The sequence below is a fragment of the Gekko japonicus genome, unplaced genomic scaffold (genome assembly GCF_001447785.1).
Source record: "Gekko japonicus isolate JY-2015 unplaced genomic scaffold, Gekko_japonicus_V1.1 scaffold8, whole genome shotgun sequence".
Classification (NCBI taxonomy): Eukaryota; Metazoa; Chordata; class Lepidosauria; order Squamata; family Gekkonidae; genus Gekko; species Gekko japonicus.
The window spans coordinates 702,882-714,995 of NW_015167057.1; the positions used below are offsets into that span (position 1 = coordinate 702,882).

A 12,114-nucleotide genomic window follows, 5' to 3' on the forward strand; every position below is an offset into this window, starting at 1 on the left:
GGGGGGCTCTGCAGCTTACCTGGCTGCTTCTTGCTCTGACTGGGGGCTGCTGGGAGAAGGGGGTGGGGCTTGTTGCATGTGCCCGCTGTTAAGTATGCAACTCAACAACGAAGTAAGTACAAAGTGAATCAGCTTTATTTGAGAACTTCCAAGATCACACAGCATCAGACGACACGACGACACACACAGTGGAGCATAGCTCCTTTTAAACTCTCCTGGGCTGGGGTAGCCACGCCCTTACATAGTTAGCGTCCAATCACATTGCATAGATAACAACCAATCATCTGCCTTTCCTCCAGCACAGTTCTCTTACATTTGATTGGTTACAGACATTGCTTCAGCCAATGGTGTTGTTTCACATTACAATCCGGCTGAGGTCTCAAGCTTAACATGGGTTCTGATAGTGAAGACACAACACCCGCCCTCTGGGCTCTTTACTGCCGGAGCTCTGCTCCTGTGCGCTCCTGCAAGAAATGGCTCCTGCTTAAAATACTTAATAGCAATAAATCACCTGTGGTCGACAGCTGTGCAAAAGATAAAAATGAAAGGCAGACACCCCGTCCACATCCCACCCGCCCTGTGATAGACTTGCTGCCTCCAAAATCTCCATCCTCCCCCCTCCAATCATGGCCCTCCAAAAAATATCTGTTTTACTTTTCTTGAGAAGAGTCAATCCTGCTACCCTCTACCGCCACAATCAGCTGAAACTAACATGGGAAGCCAACTGGCTGGTCACAAAGTCTCGGCCTCTCCAGCTTTACTTCAGTCGAGCCAATAGGATTTCCCCAGGAGCATCCTGCTTGGCAGTTGATGGGTAGATTGGATTCTTTACAAACCTAGTTGGCTGCAAGAGAGAACAGTGGAAGGGGGTGCTGCCACTGTATCAAGCCATAGGGGAAAGAAAGAGCACGTGCATAGAACTTGGCGATAATGGTTTGCAGGCTTACTTAACTAGAAAATGCTGGACATTTGTATGCCCAATATTTCCTCAGGTTTTTCATTAGACAGAAAGGGAAAATACTGGATTGTCCAATCCAAAACTAGATACCTGGCAACCAGTGTTCTCTCTACGCTGAGTTAGTGTGAGCTAGCACATTTTTGCCTTCGCTCAGGAAGGAGGGCTCCAGAGCCAACTGATTTATGCAGTGGCCAAATTGCTCACTCACAACTTCAATGCTGGTAGCTCACAAAGTAGAATTGTTGCTCACAAGACTCCACAGCTTAGAGGGAGCATTGCTGGCAACCCTACACTCCGCTTCCGCAAGCAACTGCATGGCTGGACAACCAGCCCTGGCTCCAACAAGGAAATCCTTAGATTCTTCTGAGAAGTAACCAGAGAGAGATTTTTAGGACGGCTTCCCATCAGCCTTTTGCAAAACGAGCACACCGCAATTTGCACAGAGAGTATATACGGCAGTTAATATATGGTCCCTAAGCGCTCCTCCTAAACCAGTTCCACTGCAGTGGTTTTCTAAATGTTCAGTTCCAGTGGGAGTGCATCCAGGCTCAGACTGACAGACTGCAGGAGAAACTCTCTTTCCCCCTCCAGATGGATTGGGTGACCAGTGTACTCATGTAGGAGGCTGGCAAAGAAGGACAAACATCGTTTCTATTTTTTCCCCCTCTTTCAAAAAATCCAAGGGGCTTCCAAACTGACACAGACCAATAAACTCACCACTGTGTCTATCTCACCAATGCCCAGCTCCTGCCCCCGGATACCATTGCTGAGGGCCTTTCTAGCCTCTTCATCCCAGATATTCCCCATCACCTCTAAATTTCGCCTGTTGGGGGACAGTCTTGAAAGCCTTGATTCCACAGCGATCACACGGTACCCGCTTGAGAGGCAGGGATGCCAGCCTCCAGGTGGGACCTGGGGATCCCCCGGAATGACAGCTCATCTCCAGACTTCAGAGATCAGTTCCCCTGGAGCCAATTTGGTGCAGTGGTTAAGAGCGGTGGACTCTAATCTGGATAACCAGGTTTGATTCCCCACTCCTCCTCCACATGCAGCTAGCTGGGTGACCTTGGGCCACTCACAGTTCTCTCAGGGCTCTCTCTGCCCCACCTACCCCACAAGGTGTCTGTTGTGGGGAGAGGAAGGGAAGGCAATTGTAAGCCGCTCTGAGACTCCAAGTGAAGGGCGGAGTATAAATCCAACTCTTTTCCCTCTCTTCTTGGTGTAGTGGTTAGGAGCATGGACTCTAATCTGGGAGAACCGGGTTTGATTCCCACTCATAAGAACATAAGAGACGCCAATGTTGGATCAGGCCAAAGGCCCATCCAGTCCAACACTCTGTGTCACACAGTGGCCAGAAATACCAGTGCCATCAGGAGGTCCAGCAGTGGGGCCAGGACATTAGAAGCCCTCCCACTGTTGACCCCCCCCCCAAGCACCAAGAAGACAGAGCATCACTTGCCCCAGAGCCCCTAGCTATACCTTGTGGCTAATAGCCACTGATGGACCTCTGCTCCATATGCTTATCTAATTCCCTTTTGAAGCTGTCCATGCTTGTAGCACCCACCACTTCCTGTGGCAGTGAATTCCATGTGTTAATCACTCTTTGGGTGAATAAGTACTTCCTTTTATCCGTTCTAACCCGACCGCTCAGCAATTTCATGGAGTGCCCACGGGTTCTTGTATTGTGAGAAAGGGAGAAAAGTACCTCTTTCTTTACCTGCTCTTTCCCATGCATAATCTTATAAACCTCAATCATGTCACCCCTCAGTCGTCGTTTCTCCAAGCTAAAGAGCCCTAAGCGCTTTAACCTTTCCTCATAGGGAAAGTGTTCCAACCCTTTTATCATTCGAGTTGCCCTTTTCTGCACTTTTTCTAAAGCTATAATATCCTTTTTAAGGTGTGGTGACCAGAAGTGCACACAGTATTCCAAATGAGGTCACACCATTGCACTGGCTACCAATTGATTACCAGGTCTGGTTCAAGGGGATGGTATTAACCTTTAAGGCCCTGTGTGGCCAGGGACCAACATATCTGCAGGACTGTCTCTCCCCATATGTGCCCTGGAGAGCTTTACGCTTGGCAGAGAAACATCAACTGGAAGTTCCAGGCCCAAAAGATGCCTGCCTGGTCTCGACTAGGGCCAGGGCCTTTTCCGGCCTGGCCCCAGTCTGGTGGAACATGCTCCCAGTTGAAATCAGGGCCCTGAGGGATTTATTACAGTTCCCCAGAGCCTGTAGGATGGAGCTTTTCCACTGAGCTTTCGGCTAACTGGTGGGCATCCATTCATTTAGGCCCTCCTGCCCAAACTGTTCTCAAATCACCTTATGGTGCAGATGGCAGTCGTCGAATACAATGGGACTGTTTATCATATTTCTGCCCTCCTGATCTTCAACACAAGCTGTACCATCGTCTGTTGCTGGCCTACCGTCTGTCGTTTATTCAGGATTCTTATTGTAGTGGTTTTAAGAAGTTGTTTTATTGTTTATATCTCTGTTGTGGCCCGCCCTGAGCACGCTTGCAGGGGCGGACAGGATACACGTGAAACAAAATAAATAAGTAACCTACCTCACAGGGTTGTTTTTGAGGATAAAAATGGAAGAGAGAGAATGTGTTCAAGCTGCCTTGAGCTCCTTAGAGGAATCGGTATAAAAACGTAACACATTAATCGGTTGCAAACAGTGTTCCCTCTAAGCTGAGTTAGCGTAAGCTAGCTCACGGTTTTTTAGCCTCCAGCTCACAGATTTTTGTCTTAGCTCAGGAAGGATGGCTCCAGAGCAAACTAATTTATGCAGTAGCCAAATCGCTCGCTCACAACTTTCATGCCAGTAGCTCACAAAGTAGAATTTTTGCTCACGAGACTCCACAGCTTAGAGGGACCATTGGTTGCAAACCATATCTGTTTGGGTTGATGCAAGGGAAATGTGGGATTTTTCTCAGAGTTGGGGTTTTGCTTGTTTTAAAGTGTGCCCAGATAAACACACGTTTCTGCTGATCTCCCAGAAGTTCTTTTTAAATTTAACATTCTGCAGCAAAAACAAAACCTGTGCTTCTGACAACATTCTTCAACACCTTGTCATATTCAGAATCGGTGTGAACGGGAAAGTTTCCCAACACTTGCAAATGGCTGCTTCCAGGATCACCAATCTGACTCAATGATTGTGAATACAGAGGCCAGGGGGCGCAAGGGAGTTGTATTTGTGCCTGTATTCGCAGCCCACAGTTCGGGCCCTGTTTGTTCCGTCCTTCCTTCCAGATGGAAAACATCCTTTTACTTTTCCATTGAAGCCATGAATTCTGGGCCAAGATCCAGCGGCACTTTCCAGAAGCCTGGATCTGGTTAGCATAGCAGCCTTAAGGGAATGAAGGAGAAAGATCTGGTCACTGGCCAAGGCGGAAGCAAGTAAACTAAGCAGGCCACCTAGGGTCGCCAGCGCCAGTTAGGGAAATTCCTAGAGGGTGGCGTTTGGGGAGGAGAGGGACATCAGCGAAGCACAGCGAAGTACCACAGAGTCCACCCCTCAGAGCATCCATTTTCTCCAGGGGTCTGGAGACCAGTTGGAATTCTGGGAGATCTGTAGGCCCCGCCTTGAGACAGGCAACCCCAGGCAGGCCACTGGGGCAGATATGGATGTGAAGATCGGTCAGAATCTGCGTTCCCTCTAAGCTGAGTTAGTGTGAGCTAAACTCACCGGTTTTTAGCCTCCGGCTCACACATTTTGGTCTTAGCTCAGGAAGGATGGCTCCGGAGCAAACTTAATTTATGCAGGAGCCAAATTGTTCACTCACTACTTTAATGCCAGTAGCTCACAGAGTAGAATTTTTGCTCATAAGACTCCACAGCTTAGAGAGAACATTGGTCAGAACCAGGGAAAGAAAAGAGTGGGCCAGACATGTACTCAAAACAGGAGCTGCCAAATCGGCAGTATTTGATATACATATATATTACATTTTAATCCCATTCTTTCTCTGAGTAGCTCAGGGAAGCGTACGGTACCTGGATCTTAACTTCCCAATAACCCTGGTTAAGGAAGAGAGAATAACTGGCTGAAGGTAACACAGTAGTGTTCCAGTACTCGGACTCCTACACCATACTGCCCTTCACACTTCCTTTCCTAGGCACTGCAAGGAAGCCAGAACCCAAAGCCCCTTTGTTTCTGGTTCCCAGCTCAAATGACGCCCAGGCCCAGGGGCAGGGACTCGTCGTTTGCTAATATTAAGGGTCAGCATACCAAAAGATTTAATAATTATGACAGTATTTACTGACATAGAAAACTGGTGCGCTGCCTCTCCAGAGGTCATCTGACGGAGGCAACCAGCAATTAAAACAAACAAACTGTTAATAACAAGCTGGGGCACCAAAATTAGGCTTGCCAAGTCCCCCCGGGGGGCGGGGAGACCCCCGCCCCAGAGACCCGTTCCCCGCCGGCGGCGGATCGGGCCCCAGGGGGACCCCCCCCCCCAAAGCACAGGACGTGCCTGGCATCAGCACGTCACCCGGAAGTGACGCAGTCTTTCCCTCGGATGACCGCGGCCCCGCCCCCAGCGCACCCACGTCACTTCCGGGTGACGTGCTTGCAGTGCACGCGCGCTTTGCGTGCGCACGGGCGCTCCCGGAGCAATCCGGGAGTCCCCCACTGCGGCTTAAGGTAGGACTTGGCAACCCTAATCAAAATAGCAAAACAGAAACATCAAACAAGTTAAAACAATGCTCATAAAACAGTCCTCAGGCGAGAAGTGACTATAAAAACAACTTTAAAAGACTGAATTAAAATCCTGAATAAAGAGAAATGTTTTGGTCAGGCAACTAAAGGAAAGGAAAGTAGGCACCAGGTGAACTGGGGGGGGGGTCATTCCAAAGGTACCACCACTGAGAACCCCCTGCTCCCACCACCACAAAACACAATCTTGCAAATGAGTTGACAACGTTACTAGCCTGCAGATATTTTCGTGATCCGCTCAATCCAAACTTACAGTTAATTGCGGCCTAGAAGAAACAAAAAACACCTGAGTTTCAGAAAATGTTCCTAGACCCTGCCTTGTTGCCTTGCGACCAGTGTTCCCTCTCAGCTGAGTTAGTGTGAGCTAGGTCACAGTTTTTTAGGCTCCAGCTCACACACTTCTGTCTTGGCTCAGGAAGGAGGGCTCCAGAGCAAACTAATTGATGCAGTAGCCAAATTGCTCCCTCACAACTTTAATGCCAGGAGCTCACAAAGGAGAATTTTTGCTCACAAGACTCCATAGCTCAGAGGGAGCATTGCTTGGGACAATTTCTGCTCACCAGATGTAACGAAAGAGTAAGTCTTTACAAGTCAGCCTTCATGTACCGCACTCTCGAGTCACAAAAGCCACAGGGAGGGTTGTTGTTTAATTGTCCTCACAGGAAAACGGGAGAGCCCAGTCGGTGTGGTGGTTCACAGGTCAGACTAGAGAGAGGTTCAAAGTTCCTCTCAATCACCAAGTCCACTGGGCGACCTGGGGGCAGACACTCCCTCACAGCTTAGGCTCCTCTACAGGTTTGTTGTGAGGGCAGCGTGAAAGGGGAGGGGCACGTATGCCGCCCTGAGCTCATCAGGAAAGGGTGAGGTACGAATTAAACAAATAGATAATGCTCTGCATGTTCATTCTCCCCCATTTTCTCAGCCTCAGACTGTCAGACACAATTTCAGACACTCCAAAATAACTTTTTTTAAAAGGGGGGGCTGGAACTTTTTTTACATGTATGGTCTCCGTAAGCATCTTTTGAGGCGCAAGTTCTGACAGAAATTATTTATGTATCAACTTCATTTGTACCCCTCCTTTCTTCTCAAAAGGGGACCCGGAGCAGCTCACGTTGTTCTCCTTCTCGTCCATTTTATTCTCCCAACTGTGGTGCGCATCTACACACGGGGGCCCCTCTGGGTCACAAGCAGTTGCTCCCAAATTCTTCTGTGTCCCATTAAGAGCAACTTTCTTTCCACATACAAAGCATCAGTCATTGTCACTAGTTCTCAGACCTTTTTGCCCCTGGCAGTATGTGATCCTCCCACACTTCCAAAACACTTGACTAGGCAGCGGTTTTTCTAACCACCAAGAGACCAAAAAGAAAAAGCATCCGAGAAGTTGAATGTTGATTTCCCACCACCAACATAGTACGGTGACACAAAGCGATAGCTGTGAGCCACTGTTTTAGAGAACCTAAGAGACAGGCCTGCAAACCGAAAAGTCCCCCGTTTGAATCGCACGTTTACCACAAACCCCGGCTTGGAAACAGACAATCAAGAGACAGTGAAGGTGAGTATGCAGTGACGGCGAAACGAACAACTTATTTGAGAAACAGATTAGTTACGAAATTCCAGGAGAGACGAAGTCCGTATGATATGTATGAAAGCAGGAGGCAAATCTACAATGAGAAGCAGTCTAAAATACTGTATATAAACGTATTGAAATGAAGTTGTAGTATGAGAAGTCATTTTAAATATTAAACGTTGAACATAAATGTATCCCAACAGAAGTTATTTTTATTGTTCTTTATAGACAGTGTTTCAAAAATTCTTTAATGTAATGCAGGGAGTGTTGGGGAGAAACATTTTCTATTTATGACATATAATTACCTTTGTTTTTCTGTATTTTCTTTATATGATCTCTTTGTTGTGTGTGTGTGTAAATAAAGAGACAGTGGGGTGGATTGGCTAGAACGCTGAACCAGTCTATTTTATGTTTTATCTGAGGAAGTGTGTGTGCACATTAAAGCTCATACCATGAATAAAACTTTGTTGGTCTTAAAGGAGCCCCTGGACTCAAACTTTGTTCTTATGTATTGTTTTATTTATTTTACTTCATTTCTACTCCCTTTCTCCCCAAAGGGGACCCAAAGCAGCTTATGTCTTTTTCTTTCTCCTCCATTTTATCCTCACAAGAACCCTGTGAGGTTGGTTAGGCTGTCAGTGGGCCCAGGGTCATCCAGCCAGCTTCCCTGGCAGAGCAGGGATTCGAACCTGGGTTTCCCTGATCCAAAACTCTGACCTCTATACCACAGGCAGGGAGACAGGTTAAAATGTGCGCCCTGCTATGAAGCTCTCTGAGTGATGGGGGAGGGGCCTGGAATGTTCTCTCAACCTATCCTACCTCACAGTGTTGTTGTGGGGTAAAATAGGGAAGGGAGAACCATGTTGGTGGCCCTGGGTTCTTGGATAGAAGGCTGGAATACAAACATACTGAGTAGACATTCGTATGTAGGTGACTTGAGGCAAGTCTTTCGCTCCCCCCCCCCACCCTCTCCAGTATGAGGAATAATACAGACCTATCTTCCAGGGATGCAGTAAGAATTCCAACCAAATAAGACACAAAAAGTGCTCTGAACACTTGAAAACACGAAACACGTGCTAAATATTCATATCATTATTAATAAATGAATTCCTTACAGCCCAGACGGCTTGCTTCTCTGTGATCACTCCAATAAGTCAGACTTCCAAAACTTTCTCCTACCGTCATGGTTGTATAGAGTAAAGAGGACAATCCTTAATGTGAAGAAAAATCTTTTAAGAAACCAAAAAAAAAATCAAGTCTCTGGGTTGCAGGCAGCAACTCAACAAACCTACCTCTGACTTCAGCGTGGTATAAGGCCATAGAGTGCACCTTCCAAAGTGGCCATTTTCTCCAGGTGACCTGATCTCTGTTACCTGGAGATCATTTGTAATTCCGAGAGATTTCCAGTCACTGCCTGGAGGCTGGCAACCCTACATGGGGAGAGAGAACACTGGAGAGGTATACCCCTTGTTGAGGTGTACTGGCTTGAGTCCGGAGACAGCAGAGGAAACTCCATGCACCCCATAGCAGAAAAGGTAAATGGGCCCTGCGGGCACCTCCTTCTATCACATACTTACTCTGCTCTCTGTGGTCTCAAGCTGTTAGGCCTCAATGAGGACTCCCCCTCTTCACCACTCAGCACACACAGGACTCCTCGTTTGCCCTGTTACCAACAGACTACAAGAAATAGACATGCTTGTTGAGTCACTGGCAACTTCGACACCCAGTTTCTGTTTCTCGAGAGACTTTTCTTCACATTAAGGTCTGCACACATTCCTTTAGACGTGGTGTAAAAGCCACCGATGGCAGGAAGCACTGCCTTTCTGTTTGACCCCCTCGTTCCGCCCCCCGCCAACAGGCTTAGTTGGCAAATGGGTAGCCACGTTAGCCTGTCTGTAGCAGCAGAAAAGAGCCAGAGTCCAGTAGCGCCTGGAAGACTAACAAAATTCGTGGCAGGGGACGTGCTTCCGGGAGTGTGCATCCGAAGAAGTGAGCAGTGACTCCCGAAAGCTCCTCCCCTGCCATGAATTAGTCTTTCAGGTGCTACCAGACTCTTGCTCTTTTCTACTGCAAGGAAAGTTGCCCTCTCTTGGCCAAGCCCCACTTCTGGGAGGGGTTTTCCTACAACTGCCTGATGTTCAGCAATCAAGATGGGTGTGTGTGATTGCCAACCTCCAGGTGGCACCTGGAGTTCTCCCGCTTGGTCTCTGGACAACCAAGATCAGTCCCCTGGAGAAAATGGTTGCTTTGGAGGGTGGACTAGGTGGCATCAGACCGGGGTGGCCAAACTGCAGCTTGGGAGCCACATGCGGCTCTTTCACACAGTCCAACTTGGTGTTAATAAAAAGCAAATCTGCATAAGTTTTCAATAAAAACGTGTAATGTCTGTTCATGTCTTGCAGCTCTCAGACATCTGACATTTATTTATGCAGCTGTTACGTTAAGCAAGTTTGGCCACCCCTGCATTGTACCCTGCTGAGGTCCCTCCCCTCCCCAAACCCCGCCCTCCCCGGCTTCCACGCCCCCAAATCTCCTGGTATTTTCCAACCCAGAGCTGGCAAACTTAATGGTGAGGCTTCTCCCTCCCCACTTAGTACTAAGGTTGCCAACTCTGGCGTGAGAACTACCTGGAGATTTCAGGGGTGGAGCCTGAAGGGGGTGGGGTTTGGGGGGGAAGGGACTTCAGTAGGACACGGTGCCACAGAATCCACCCTCCAAAGCAGCCATTTTCTCTAGGGGGACTGGTCTTGGTCGTCTGGAGATCCACTGTAATAGCAGGAGATCTCCAGGTGCCACCTGGAGGTTGGCAACCCTACTTAGCACCTTGGCAAGGGAATCCATCACCTGCTCCATTTCTCTAGCTCAGGGTACTGCTAAAAGCTTAGGTGCCGACCCAGGAAAACAGCAGCCTCTCTAGAGAGCAGGAGGAGCTCGTCGTGTCTAGAATGGCACACTACAGAGTCTCGTACATCCCTCCGGGTCTGTCCACAAGGAGCATCAACTTCTTTTTCTGGCTCTGGTCCTGCACCTTTAAGAGCAGCTGGACACTGAGAAACGGAGCAGGAGGCAAGTCACTTTGAACACTTGATCACAGGAAGGAACTTCACCTGTTTTATTTGTGGGTCTCTGGTCAATATCCAAAGCATACACTCAAGGCCAAAGGGCTGAATTCACACACGAGAGCCAAACATTTGCATTACTTGGGGTTCTGTGAGTTGATTACACAATGTCTGACTATCACTACATGTGTAAACCGTCTCCTCTTGAAAAGCATGGTGTCTGAAGAAAGAATGCAAATGACCTATCCACGGCGGCTCATTCACACACACTAGTCGGCACATGGCGTGACACTCAACAAGTGACACACGTGTGAACCAGAAAAGAGAGGGCCACTGTGCCGCTCACGTCGGGCTGCCTCCCACACAGCTGCCACAGAAAACAAACAACGTCAGCCCACTAGAACAGCCCACTTCACTCCTTGCCACGCTTCTTGGAAGCACATCAGCCAAGGAGACCTAAAATGTGAGGGCAAACCTCCCCGCACCATCTTGCTTGCGGGAACTACCCGGGGGCCACAGATCCCCCACTGCTTCCCAGAAACCTGGAGCACAAAGCCTTTCGTCCTGTACCGGGAGCCACCGTCAGCCAACAACTGGAACAAGTACAGATCTTAGACGTGGTGGGCTTTACTCCCCTTTGCTCGGAGCGACACCCACAACCTCGCACCCAAAGCTTTCCGCCACAAGGATATCAACTGAACGCACTTTGGCTCAGGACAGCTCATCACATTCAACCGCGAAAGGATAAACTCGGTCTCCCGCTTGTACTCACGGTTGTGAAGTTCTTGTGGCTGCACTCGTGTCCCCGGAACTTGCAGTACAGCAACATCTCCTTCATGTCGTGGCCCACGCGCCCCAGGAACTCGCTCATGCTGAAGACCCTGGCCCGGTGATGCTGGAAGTTGGCCTTCTCCTGCAGGATGGCCAGGACCGCTGGGTCAGCCAGGTGGGGCTGGAGGATCTCCAGGTCGACGTCCAGCAAGGCCAGGAGGTCGCCGGCGTGGTACAAGTCGTTGGTGGTCAGGTGGGAGAAGCGGAACCCGTTCAGGTTGCAGAGGGTGACGGCCGGGAAGACCAGGCTGTGGGCCACGACCTCGTCCACCTTGGTGACATGCTGGTAGGAGAAGTAGTAGACCACCCTCTCCGAGCTCTCCACCAAGAGGAGGCCCAGGGAGGCCACGAAGGCCAGGGCCCACAGGGCCCGCCGTACGGTCATGGGTCCGTAGACGAAGATGTGGCGGATGCCATGGAGGGTGGAGGTGTTGGCGAAGATCTGCAGGCTGGAGGGCTGGAGGCTGCCCAGGCTCCCCTCGCTGGTGGTGCTGTCCTTCAGATCCATGGAGAAAGACTTGGCCATCGAGTGGTCCCTCCCCTCCTCTGCCCGCAGCCGGCTCCTCTCGTGCTCCTGCCGGCGCTCATGGGGCGAGAGAGGCAACGGAGGAGGCAGCCAGCCAAGAGGGCAGCCGTGCATCGGAGGTGGCAGTGGGCAGTGTGTATGTGCGTGGGGGGGGGGAAGGACCTCCTGCCTGTTCCCCCAGCAGCCTGGCAAGGGCGGTGGAGGGGGAGTGTAAAAAGGTTTATTTAAAATCCATTTCAACTCCAGCGTTTGATTTCCTCGCTGCGATAAGGAGGGATGGTTTTATTTAGGGAGACACCAAGGTGATGTGGAAGAGATGTGGGTGGGAAGGCAGGGCTCAGCCAATGGCGAGAAAGGCCCTCCCCCTGCCTTCACACACTCACACACACTCACACACAGAGTGATGAGATTAACTGTGGAGGGGGGGGCAGCCTGCTTGCAACCCATCCGCTAAC

General features: G+C 49.6%; 1 pseudogene; it reads right to left on the bottom strand.

Annotated features, from left to right (window-relative positions):
* Window positions 1-11,032: 11,032 nt before the first annotated feature.
* LOC107111460 lies at window positions 11,033-11,659 on the bottom strand (annotated as a pseudogene).
* Window positions 11,660-12,114: the final 455 nt, after the last annotated feature.